Source organism: Pinus tabuliformis, chromosome 2_1, assembly GCF_031772625.1.
Source record: "Pinus tabuliformis cultivar Carrire ecotype Pingquan chromosome 2_1, CPIR1, whole genome shotgun sequence".
NCBI lineage: Eukaryota > Viridiplantae > Streptophyta > Pinopsida > Pinales > Pinaceae > Pinus > Pinus tabuliformis.
This window is the reverse complement of record NC_142299.1, coordinates 994510546-994525026: the sequence shown is the minus strand read 5'-3', so window position 1 is coordinate 994525026 and position 14481 is coordinate 994510546.

Genomic DNA, 14481 nt, shown 5'->3' with positions numbered 1-14481 from the left:
GGTTGGTTGAATTATTTCTTATCTTTCTTCTTATTCTTCTTCTACTTAGTCACCTGGTTACTAGCATCAAGGCTTTTACCAAGCAAAGAAGAAGAAAGGGAGGAGGAAATTGTTGAGAAATGGAAACAAGAAATTCTAGTTTAATTTTTCCTTGAATTAAACTGAGAATTAAAATCGAATTCTATTCTCATAGCAACTTGTAAATAGTTAATTAATTTTAATTAACTTAATTAGCTTAGGAATTTCAAGTTAGAAGTATTTATGTAGTCATGTATATGTTATTCCTAAGTTTTAGGGGTCCAGTATGAGTTTAAATTGAGTTGGAAACTAGATCACTCAGTTTACTAAGTTAAGTTCAGTTAAATTAGTTCCAAACTGTTTGTGGAACTAATAGAGGACTAACAGTCGGTTGGTTCATTGGTGCATCCACAAGTGTTACTCTAGTTAATTGAAGATTCCCTCATGAGAAACTCATGCATGTCAGTTCAGAGAAAGACCTAGTTGAGACTAGAGCGAAGGGACAATGTACTATCAGTTGTATTATTTACTGGAGTGTAAATATCATGCATGGATCATAGATTGATCCTATGTTTGGATTGCATAGTTTTGGAAGCATGAATTCCCTTTAAATATAGTCTATTCATTCTAGGAATTACGAAAGGAATTAGAAGCATGGAGGCTTGGAATTTTGGCTAAGTATTGGCCAAAGGAAGTCATCAGGTGGAGAATAGGAAATACTTGTGTAGGTTAAGCTCAAGGTTGAGAAGAGCATATAGTATTCATCCAAATTCTTTGACCAAGGGCACAAGGAAATAAGGGCTTGGAGATTAGGAAAAGAGGCTAAGGTTTGGCTTGATCTTGCTTGTGAGTTGGGATATTGATTATACTTGTGCAGGGATTGTTATTGTGAGAACAAGCATTGTATTATCATCTTGGATTTCTGATTTAATGTAATACAGATAGCGGGGTTTTGAGCAGTTTCTTTCCCCATATACATATTGTGTTATGTGCCATTGATTTATCTTCTTATTGTTCATATTGTTTTCATCGATCTATTGGCTTCTGCTAGTTGAAAGTAGAAGTAGATTCTTGTCTTGTGCTTTAGTACATTACATGACCTTGTGAATATATAAGATTTTCTATTTGGTATCAGAGCTAAGAACAATATACTAGAGGATATTTCAAATTTTTGAGTTTTGTGTTACACGTGAAATTCGAATTTGCAATACATGCTTCAGGATCGACACATTGTGTTCTACGGTTTGCGACTCGAGTATTCCTTGGAAGGCAGCTCGAATTTTATAGCCTGGAGGGACAGAATGGAGGCTATGCTAGAGGATAATAGCTTGAAGGAATTCATTGATCAACAAATTCCTAAGTCAACAACATCAGATGCACAAAATTTGGCCGAATTGAAGAAGTGTGTGGTGAAGTCAAGGTAGATAATCCTTGAGGGAGTTTGAGACCACATTGTCTCGATCCTCCATGGCAAGGAAACACCGTATGCTATGTGGAAAGAATTTATGCATTTGTATCAGAACAACAATGACCAAAGGAAATTATCACTGAAGGTAAAACTTCGAAAAATCAAAATAGAGAAAGGCAAGACTATTCCAAAATACTTGACCAAGTTCACTCAATGTCGTGATAAACTTGGAAGTGTTGGAATCACGATTGCTGAGGATGATATGGTGAGTCTTGCTCTTATAGGACTCCGAAAGAGTTGGCATAGTTATCAAGACTCTGTCAATGGTCGGGAGAAGCTTCCTAGTTGGGGATGACTATGGTCATATTTGATGGAGGAGGGGATCAAAAGGAACACCAGGGATGTCTCTTCATCAAAGACTGATAATGAAGAGAACTTTGCCTTAGAAATTAAGTGAAGAAGGGGAAAGGGAAAGATTCCCATTCCAAATCAGATTCTTATGATGGAGGTAAGAAGAAAGACATGAAAAAAGTTAAGTTCTTTCATTGTCATGAGCTGGGCCATTTTTCTACAAATTTTCTACTCAAGAAGTCGAAGAAGAAGTCCTCAGGAGGAGCGGCGGGTGAGGCTTTGGCCTCTCAATTCGAATTGGAATTTTCCCTCATTGCATGCATGGTGTCATTGATGATGGGAAGTATATGGTACTTAGATAGTGGATCTTCATTCCACATGACTGGTGACAAAGAGTTATTCAGTGACCTAGAGGAGAAAGATCTCCAGATGCATATCGAGATGGGTGATGATGGGAAGTATAGTGTTACTGGATTGGACACGATTACTTTTTAGAGGGAGCATGGGGTTCCACTCACCTTGAAGAATTTTATGTATGTGCTTGGGCTGAAGAAGAACTTGGTATCCATTCCCATGCTTGAGGATAGAGGCTATGATGTGATGTTCTCGAAAGCAAAGGCGTTCCTTTGACACATAGCCACAGCTCAAGTAAAGAAGATAGGGATTCAGGTGAAGAATCTATATAAGTTATAGGTAAAGGACTATATTGCTTTGAGAACAAAAGAAGAAAGGGTGCAAATCCGAGATGTTGGAGAGTTGTGGCACAGGGGATTGGGCCACTTGCATCATGGGGCTTTGAAGATATTGCAACATGTCTCTACCGGTCTTCCCAAAGGTATGCTTGAGCAAGTTGATACATGAAAGGAGTGTACCTTGGGAAAATACACCAAGTCTTCCTTTCACAACAGAGACAGTCAAGAAGAGGCTATTCTAGAGCGAGTCCATTCATATGTGTGTGGACCATTATTGACAACATCCACGACCGAACACAAGTATTATGTTATATTTGTTGATGACTATTATCGTAAATGCTGGATATTTTTCATGTAGAAAAAATATCAAACTTTCACAAAGTTTTGTGAGTTTAAAGTATTGGTGGAGAAAGAGTTGGGAAATAATATTAAAGCACTATGGAGTGATAATGGTGGTGAGTATGCCTCAAACGAGTTTAAGAACTTTTGTGTAGCGGAAGGGATTAAACGGGAGTTGGTGAAACCCCATAACCCTCAGCAGAATGGGGTGGATGAGAGGAAGAACAGAATCATAGTAGGGGAAACAAGGGTGATGTTGCATGATCAGGGCCTACCACTACACTTTCAGGCTGAGGCATGCAATACAATGGTTTATGTTTATAACTATATCCCATATTAGATACTTGAGATGAAGTCACTAGAGGAGGCTTATTCCGGTAAGAGGCCATATGTTGGTCACTTTAGGATTTTTGGGTCATCGGTATATTGCCATGTGACCAAAGATGCACAGACGAAACTTGAGCTGAAAACAGAGTTGAGGATATTTGTGGGGTACACTGATACGCCTCATAACTATTGGGTGTACTTGCCAACCATAAGATGATAGTGGTTTGTAGGTATGTCAGATTCGATGAGGAGAAGGCCATGTGAGTTTCTGTTGAGAGGGAGCCTGAGCTACATGCAGAGGAGTTGATTTTAGCTCCTAAGGTTGAGGAGCCTCAGATTGATGTGGAGCAGCCACATGTAGAGGATCTGGGAGTTGAGACATCCACTAAGGTAGAGTCTTCCAGAGAGGGAAGAAAGTGCACGAGAGAGGCTAACAGATTGTTGGATGATGCACGAGAGAATGTGGGACCACCCAATTCTTAGTGCAGGAAGGTGAGGTCACCTGAGAGGTAAACTAGATTTATGGCTCTTATGGGTGAATGTGTTGTGACAATATGATTCCATAGTTCATAATAGTGTTTTGGATGTGGTCCCAAGGCTAGAGGACAAGTCTGTGGTGAGATCTTATTGGCTTTACAAGGTAAAGCAAGCTACAGATGGTAGTTTGGAGAAGCATAAGGCTAGATTTGTGGCCCGTGAGGGAATTGACTACAATGAAACCTTTTCTCCTATTGCAAGGTACTCGTCAATCATATCTATATTGGAACTATCATCACATATGGGTTGGAAGATACATCAAATGGATGTAAAAATAACCTTCCTTAATGGCATGATTGAGGAAAAGGTGTACATAGAGCAGCCTGAAGGTTTTGATACCTTTTACCATGAGTCACATGTGTGTCAACTCAAGAGAGCGTTGTAAGGGATAAAGCAAGCACCCCATGCTTTGTACACCAGGATAGATAACTACTTCACTAGGTTGGGCTTCACGAAGAGTGAAGTAGATACGAATATGTACCACATAGTGGTGGAAGGTAAACTGCTGATCGTTCTACTTAATGTTGATGATCTCATACTAATAGGTGATGATCAGTTGATCAAGTCTTGCAAGGAGGACCTTGCAAGAGAGTTTTACGTGAAGGACATGGGGCTCATGCATTAATTTCTTGGCATGGAGGTATGGTAGGGAGATGAGGAGTTGTTTTTGTCTCAGGGAAAGTATGCCAATGAGATACTCAGGAGATTCTGGATGGAGAGCAACAAACCCATGGAGACTCCTCTTGCAGGTAACTGAAGGAAGGAGGATGCTACTTCAGGGGAAGTTGTGGAAGTTACTGTTTATAGGCAGCTTGTGGGTTCACTCATGTACTTGGTGAACACATGACCGAATATGTGCTATGCGGTTAACCAACTTAGTCAAGTGATTGCTAGGCCTACCAAGATGTATTGTAAGGTGACAAAGCATGTGTTGAGACACCTTAGGGGCACTTCTCAGTATGGATTATAGTACAGACAGATAGAGGGAGTGAAGCTTCAAGGATTCATCGATGCAGATTGGGCAATGAGTCCATCCGATCAGAAGAGCACATTAGGAGGGATCTTTAGTATTGGGTCAACGATGGTTTCTTGGTACAACAAGAAATATATATCGATTGCACTTAGTTCAACAGAGGCATAGTACATGGCTCCAAGTTAGGTAGCATGTGAGGACATTTGGATGAGAAAATCCTGGTTGGTTTGTTTGGTCAACAAATGGATCTGATAATGATTTACAATGATAATCAAAGTTGTATCAAACTCACTGAAAATCTAGTTTTTCATAACTGGTCCAAGCATATTGATATCCGATAACATCATCTTTGAGATTGTGTATTGAGGCGGATTATGTTTTTAGAGTACATTCCCATGGAGGAGCAAGATGATGGAATTTTGACAAAGGCATTATTAAGATGTAAATTTGAGTTCCACAGACACAAGACCAGGGTAGTTGATAATCCATTTCTTGTTGAGAGGGAGTGTTGAGAAATGGCAACAACAAATTCCAGTCTAATTTGTCCTTGAATTAAACTAAGAATTAAAATCGAATTCTATTCTCATAACAACTTGTAAATTGTTCATTAATTAATTAAATTAATTAGCTTATGAATTTCGAGTTGGATGTCTTTCTGTAGTCATGTACATGTTCTCACTAAGTTTTAGGGGTACAGTATGAGTTTAAATTGAGTTGGAAATTAGATCACTTAGTTTACTGAGTTAAAGTTTTGCTAATTTAGTTACAAACTGTTTGTGGAACTAATAGAGGACTGATAGTCAGTTGGTGTACCAGTGCATCCACAAGTGTTAATCTAGTTAATTGAAGATTTCCTCATGAGAAAATCATGCATGTCAGTTCAAAGAAAGACCCAATTGAGACTAGAGTGCAGGGACAATGTATTATCAGTTGTATTATTTACTGGAGTGTAAATATCATGCATGCATAAAAGATTGATCCTATGTTTGGATTGCATAGTTTTGGAAGCATGAATTCCCTTTAAATACGGGCTATTCATCCTAGGAATTGTACAAGAGAATTAGAAGCTTGGAGGCTTGGAAATTTGGCTAAGTATTGGCCAAAGGAAGCCATCAAGAAGAGGATAGGAAATACTTGTGCAGGTTAAGCTCAAGGTTGAGTAGATCATATTGTATTCATCCAAATTCTTTGACCAAGGATACAAGGAAATAATGGCTTGGAGAGCAGTAGAAGAGGCTAAGGTTTGACTTGAGCTTGCTTGTGAGCTGGGAGATTGATTATACATGTGCAGAGATTGTTCTTGTGAGAACAAGCATTGTATTCTCATCTTGGATTTCTGATTTAATGCAATATAGATAGTGGGGTTTTGAGCAGTGGCTTTCCCCAGATACATCTTGTGTTATGTGCCAATGATTTGTCTTCTTCTTGTTCATATTGTTTTCATCGATATTTTGGCTTTCACTGGTTGAAAGTAGAAGTAGATTCTTGTCCTGTGCTTTAGTACATTACATCAGCTTGTGAATCTACAAGATTTTCTATAGAAATGTTGGGTGAAGAAGGTAAAGGGTTAACCAACGATTGGTGTTGTTGAGACATAGAACTTGGTTGAGGTGGTACAATTTGAGTATTTGGGACTAAAGAAGTTGAAAACAACCACACTAGTAAACCTATCGTGAATCCAGGAAGTGACAACGTAGCAATGTAAGGAGGACCAACATTTCCAAATTTAGGAAAAGGACTAAGATTCTCATTAACAGGGATTCATTGATCAGTAACTTCAAGAATTGTTTCAATTAGATTCAAATCAAATAAGTTTTATTAAGAATTAAAATAATATTCACAATCCACACCTAAGGTGTGTAAAAAGTAAAACAAGAAAATAGCACACACTAGTAAATCTAAGGAGTCAAGCCATGAAAACAAACTTTTCACAATAAAATCACTAGTTGGTGATGAAATCCAACGTGATAGAGATCAATGTGAAAAGTTAATAAAGATAGAGTAGGTGGAACCATTTATGCTGAAAACTTGCTTAATGAACCTGATTTGGTGAAAGTAACTTCACTTATGCCATCTTGAGTGAAGAATACCCTCCAAAAAGGTCCAAGTGAATCTAGCCAACATCCGTTCTAGGTATAGTAGAGACTTCCCCTCCGCCGTCACCTTGGGTAATAGCCCTAAGATAATGCTCTCTAAGGTTACCACGTACAACAATTTAACCTGGGGGGGATAGTGGCAGATTGGACATACACGCAAGGGAAGAGTAACAAAGCTCAATCCCCTTGAAGGTTCCTCAACATGGTCAATCTGAGGTTTACCTTCAAGTGACTCCTAAGCACCTTTCGACACCATTTGTAATACGTGTAAATCACTCTACCATAACCAATGAAGTGGGGTCAATCGCTTCATTGGGTCTGATATGATCTCATGCTTAACTCCTTTGTTAGAGGATATTCCCATAACCAAACTATAATAAATGGATTTAATCCCTATCGTAAGATTCTATTGTTTATTTGCAGCTTTGGAAAGTTAACTCACTTCCCTATTCCAAATCCCTACAACCTAATCTAATGTAGGTCGAAAGAGCCCTAAAATAATAAAAATTCTAATTGATTTTATTAGCGCTGTTTTTTTTAAAGCTATTACTTACTCAATGGGTAGTTGGATGTGAGACTTATGGTGTTATGATCTGACTCAAAGATTTAATGCAATCAAACATGATGTTGTGATATTTTCATTTCGATGAAAAATACAGAGGTTCTTCTTTAAAATATTAAGTCCAGAAATGCACCACTTCTAATTTTCCAATGCAATTCAAATCCCTAAGTGCCAAACCATGCAATGTAATCTATACACAATTTGCTTGAAAACTATGAAAATGTAATCTATGAAAAATTTTTGTTCATGTTATGAAAATGAGAATTCTAACTATGAAAATGTAATCTATGCAAGAGAATTCTTCAAAACAAACACAAGATGACTCCAAGTCAACGTAAGAACAACAAGACTATTTTCCTGCATCAATGTAACTAAAGAACCAATCAAGTGTAAGTAAAGGAATTTGGGTGAAAATTCAACCCCCCTCCCCCCCGGTGATTGAGGGGGAATTGTTTTTGCAAAAATGAAAGCAAAAACATGCAAAAATGGTTAAGAAACTAAGACAAACCTCTGAGTAATGACCAAAGGAAATCGAATTAAGTATTTCTCAAAAATCAAATTCAAAACACCCAATAAAATTGACAAAGACTTTATAAGGCTCTAAACAAGCTTAAGAAAAAATAAAAACAAAAAGGTTGGACTTAAATCAGAGAAACCCTATATTTTTCAAAAAATGTATAGGGTTGAACATGTCATCAATTTGATTGAGTGCACATATGCACTGGTGCTTGTTGGAAATAATACTGAGAGGGCGGGGGTGAATTAGTATTATTAAGTCAATAGAACTTTTTCATTTCCATACTCTGATTCATATATGCTGCTTCAGTTAAGAATACCCGTGTATATTCAGTAAACTTATGATTCAGTTAATTGATCTTCAATGAGTGCATTAGAACATTATTAACCATATTAACAGTAAACAGGTGCAGTAAAATAGAACAGATCATCACACATAAGCCACACACATGAACACCATGATATAAGGTGGAAACCCAATGTGGGAGAAAACCACCTGCTGTAAGTCATCTCAATCTTCTTCTTAATAAGAAAATCCTTTTACAAAAGTTCTGTACTAGTGTAGTCCTTTACCAGTACGCAGGCTACTACCTGCAGAGAGCTAAAACCCTCTCTCGTTCTCCAATCTCTCCTGGAAGGGAGCTACAACCCCCATAGTTCTTGTACTAGTTGATCCATTTACTAGTACGCAGGCTGCTACCTGCTACAATGCTCCAAGGTTTTCAACTACTACTGGAAGGGAGCTACCACCCCCTTAGCTCTTGTACTAGCTAAGATACTAGTACATAGTCGTCGACCTACAATATTCTCTCCTCCAGGTACCACGTTTCATACATTTTCATACTGGATACTCATGAAGCACAACACATAATTTGAAGGCCACGTTTCATCCAATTTTCATACTGGACCCATTAATATCATTGAAGCACATAATCAATCAATCTTCTGAATCATCCAAACACCAGATCAATACATATACAAGGATAATATATGTGTTAGCACCCAGATCTAGTCCATCAGATCACATAAATATGAGTCATTATGATCCTGATCCAATATTAGTTCTCATCCATCAATATTGAAGCTAAACACAATCAACCAAACAGGATATGCAGAATACTGACACCTTTAAACTGTCATCAGAACCCATCAACAACCAGAACCACCTGTGACTTCAAATATCATAGCTCAAATTGTATACGCTACTACAATGAACCAAACCTGCATACATACGCGCTTACACCAAAGCCAACCCGCGTACAGATCTATAAATATTCAAACATGACTTGCAGCGATTTCAAACTTAAGTTATACCTAGTTCAGATCATTACAAGCGTCAGTATACAGATCTAGAATAAGCATAATCAAATATATAGAGATAGTTCATTTCAAACCATTTGATCCCGATCTATCCTTAGATCTTGTTCTCCATCAACCAGTGAGATCCCTCTTTAGCTCAGATCCAGATCTGCACCATAATCCAATCACAGTATTCCAGATCTAGCACTTTATCAGATATTCAATAATTCAGATGATGCTTTGCCAAATGATCTCCTTCCTCTTTTATAGTCTTAGGCCTTTCACAATACCACGGTCCAAAACCATAATAACACAATACCACGGACCCAATACTTGGGATCAACACTTTTGGATGCAATACCACGGACCAAAACCATAGGATCAAAAACTGTCGGACTAATACCATGAACCAACCATGAAAGTGTGTGAGATCAACACTTTTGGATGCAATACCATGGACCAAAACCATAGGATCAAAAAATGTCGGACTAATACCATGAGCCAACCATGAAAGTGTGTGAACTTTTCTCTTCATGAAAGGAACTTTTCTCTGCATGAAAGTGCGTGAACTTTTCTCTATATGAAATAAACTTTTCTCTGCATGAAAGTGCGTGAACTTTTCTCTACATGAAAGAAACTTTTCTCTGCATGAAAGTGCGTGAACTTTTCTCTACATGAAAGAAACTTTTCTCTGCATGAAAGTGTGTGAACTTTTCTCTACATGAAAGAAACTTTTCTCTGCATGAAAGTGCGTGAACTTTTCTCTATATGAAAGAAACTTTTCTTTGCATGAAAGTGCATGAACTTTTCTCTACATGAATGAAACTTTTCTCTGCATGAAAGTGCGTGAACATTTCTCTACATGAAAGAAACTTTTCTCTGCATGAAAGTGCGTGAACTTGAAAATAACTTTGCTGCACTATATTTTATCATCTGTGTGATTTTCCATCAAGGAAAACACTTGTCTCATAATGCCAACAGTGCTAAGGACTAAGTGCGAAAATATGCACTTTGTGACTAAAGATAAAATGTGCAGTTTGAGAAAATTTTAGAAAAAAAGAAAAAAAAAAGATCTCATACCATAAATTGAAATTCTTAAAAGGGTCTAAAGGTGTCAAGGGTCACAACAGGACACAATGGAGCACTCTCGTTCACCAATATGGTTTCCAATTTGTTAGGCGAACAAGTCAATTATTGCTGACAAGAAGGATCTCCCTAGATTTCCAACAAAACCTAGTAACAAACATCAAAATAATTGCTACCTTTCTTTAGCCTATAACTGAAACATGAAACATGAAACATGTAGTACACAAAGAGTCACTTACCTATTAGTGATGTGCTTGTATAATTCCTTTCATTACCTTCCATAGCTAGCTTTTTCTCAATGCCTTAGAGGCTTTCCCAATGCTTTCCAGAGCTTCTCCAAATGATGCTCCAAAAGAGATCTGCATAGACAAAAACATTCAAAGGGATCAAAGAAACTCACATATAAAATAAAAGGTAATTGAAATCCCTAACTTAATATACAACATATAGTTGAATCAATAATTAGTTATAACCCATGAAAGTGATCAAGGAATCTCACAAACAACATCAAAATAGATGCAATTAGGAAATAACAACTACTTTGTATGCATTTCAAAGGAGAATAAGCTTACAACCTGGTTTCCTTGATGTCACAAGCCTCTTCCATAGTATTCGTTCCTTCCCTTGATCACAAACACTTCAGACCCAAAATCAACAACATAAGTTTACAAATCCAAGTCCCTCCCATCCTCTAGTCTTATGCTCAATTTATAGACAAGAGGAGGAGGTTTCTAGTTCCTCATCTCAAGGGATATGATGCTTGTGAGGAGGAGATTAGTTCCATGAACCAAGGGATGAGGCGTAGTTATGTATTAGTTTGAGGTTTCAAATTTGGATAAGATTACTCCATGAAAGCTTCTAGAATTTTTTATTTTTATTTTTACTTGCATGAACAATATTGCACACTTTAAAGTGGAAGACAATGAGCATAATTACACAGGCCATAATGGTAGAAACTACACATGTGCAAGTAATGGTTAGGGAAACTGAGCAGATACTCAAAAGTGGTTTTCAATCAGTGCAACCAAAAATTCCTTTTTTTGTGGTATTGTTTTACTTCAATATTCATAGGGGATTCACTTGAGACACTCATCAGATGGAAAGAGATCTGAATCAATAGTCATGGTGACAAAATTTAGTGTAACATGCACCTTGGTTTGTTGTTGGCATACAACTAACACTTGGAAATTCCAGCATGGCCCATGCGGTCCCTTCTATGATTTCCATGTCACATTTGTACTTGGTGGTTTGAACAATGGAGATTGAGTTTGGGTCATCAAAGAGCCTATATTTAGTTGGAACAAAACTTAGCCATATGCCCTAACCCTCCATTGTTCAGTTGACTGACATTTTTTTTGGTGTTCACCAGGGTACCACTCTAAGGGTTTCAAGGTATCAATGGTTTTTCTTGAATTATGTGGCCACTTGGCCCTCATTAAACCTATAATTTCCTAATTAGGATGCTTGTCATCTCCACGAGGTAGGCTCGCACATGTATAATGTCTGATGTTTTTGCTCAACGTTATATATTTCTTGTCATTTTCGCTTCTTCTCTGAAACTATGCTTAACTAATTGGTATGTCTTGTAGGCCTTGAGAAACATTAGTGTTTCCATGGTAGGTTTTGGATAATAGGTGCAAGTTCTTGGCGAACGAAGGGTTTCAAATTTGAAATCAGGTTTCTTGTTTCGCATAGGACCACAGAGGTAATGTTTGGAACTTCTATGACCATTCTAGTTAAGCATTTTGGCCTTTTCATCAATTTGAAATTTTAATCTAGGTTTTCACAAACCCTTTTCTTGATTCCAGATTCTAACGAATTCTACCTTGTAGTGCTAGCTTTGGTGAGAGCACATGTAATGACTCATTTCTTAACTCATTTCTTTCATCAAGTTGCTCGATTGTCTAGAGTATGAAGAGAGGGTTGTAAAATTTCCATTTTATTTAGCCACGACTCTTGGGTATTCAAGTGTTATGTGATGGAGAACTTGGGAATTTATTTGATTCTTAATTTCTATTAAGGGTTAAGACCCATCTGGCTATGGCTACTCTACTGAGGTCGTTTTCATTTTTCTCTGTTGTTTAGATTTTTTATTTTTGCACTTGTGATTTTAACTAAAACCCCAACGTAGTATCTTTAACTCATTTCCAACATTTGTTTGTAAATAACTTGCCTATAATGACTACACTAATCCTTATGTTCTCTTATGCGTATAGGGTTGGAGCGAATGCTGAACTTGGCTTGTGAAAATTATAACTTGCAAATTATTTTCCTTATCTTCATACTGTAGTTTTTATTCTTTCATTGACCACTGGAAATTTCTAATTCCGACTTACCTATTGTTACATATATGGTTCTTGGTGCAAGGGAGAGTAATTCTCACTAGAGTAAGAAGTTTAACTTCTTTTTCAACACTTTGAATTTTGCTTCACTGTAATACGGGTCAACTTCCTACCAATTTCATACTATGTATGCCTAAGCTAAGGCTTAGCAAATTTTCAAATTATATTTCTCAAACCCTAAACAAGGTTTCTTTAAATTTAGGCAGTCTTACTGTACTTACCATATGAGGATCGTAATGCTAGTTAAAACTTTGAATTTTTTTTCCCATTATTATTAAAGTTATGGTATGGAGCCTCATTTATACTAGAATAAACTCTTGGTTGAATTTTAATGTGTATATAGATATATATAATGCTCATTCACTGTTGCTATGTATTCTTCCTATGTATATACTCTTTTTGGTTGTCTCATAAAGAGACTAGTTATTATGTTTTGTGATACTTTTGGTTATCATTAAATAGTAGTTGTAGAGACATATTGTATGTGCCTCCTGTACTTTCTTATTTCAACAAAATTCATGTATAATTTTGTTATGAACGAGTTGTCGCTCTTACAATGTAATTGTCTTTATAGTTGTATCCTGCTCTATAACTATTAGGAAATTTGTTGGATAATAAGCCTTACTAGTATGGCGACTTGTCTAATTCCTTGATTTGGTATTCGACTATTTTTATGTATCATTCCTACACAAGTTCTCCTAACATATATCAATTCATTCAAGTAATGATATTACTATTGTATGTTCATTATACAAATGCACAGTTTCTCAAGAAACTAGAAACTCCTTCATGTGAATTCGAGTATGATATTATCATACTAATAGGGAGGCATAGTATTTATAAACATACTTTTATTACTTTAGTAATCATCAATTCTCTCTTACCTCATACATATTAAGGGATGCCTCACTTTCACTAAGTGTTTATTTATCTCCAATTATTGATATCAATATTCCTTTATTACTAACTTACAATTTACCTTCAAATTGTTCATCCTATACCATCATTGTTGTCGCACTTTTCATCATGCATAAGTATTATAGGTCCTATACTTGATATTCAAGATTATAGGAAGATTAGATTTCGATTTAATTCTCCTATATACATTCATAACCAAAACAAAACATTTTGGTTCTATAATTTCATGCATGTACAAATATTTTGTGGATAATCAAACTGTTGGATCCCTATAATACTAGTGATTACCCCATTACTATTGTAGTTATACCCATTATTTATATTGTTGTGCCCCTATTACCCCCATGTTGTTAATTCTGTGCCCCATGGAATCCCTCTATTGTTATTTTTGTGGCTTTATATTATTATTGTTAGGTCGGTTGGATTATATTGTGACTCCTTAGACTCCTATATATAGAAAGGCGGTTTTGTCATTTGAATCATCGAAGAATTGTTCATTTATGTAATGTAAAGGAGGTTGCCTCCTCGAAGAGGCTAAATTCTAAGGCGTTGATCTGTCTTTTCTATCTTTTCTTGAGCTGGTTTCATAACATTTGGTATCATAGCTTTGTATTCTAGGGTTTCGCTGCTCCAAACAGGTCATCGTGGAATTTTCGCTTTAACTTTTTTCTGTGATGTTTCAGAAGTCGCAAAAAAAACCCGTTTGAGAAGAAATCGTGTTGAACCTTGGAACCAAATTTCAGAGCTTTTCGCACGATATTTGCAGAGATATGATCTGAGGAAGTTGGTCTTTTTGCAGACTCCTGAATTACATTCAAAACAGGTGACCTGGGGAAAATCGTCATAACTTTCTGTCTGGGGATCAGATTGAAATTTTGTAATAAGGTATAGAAAGAGGACGGAATGTAGTTTCTTATATGTATGTTTCAGATCCAAAGGTTGAAACAGTGACTCGTGGCACGTCATACAAGTTCGCTCTACTGAACTAGTCTAGAAGCAAGTCATTGTGGGAGATTT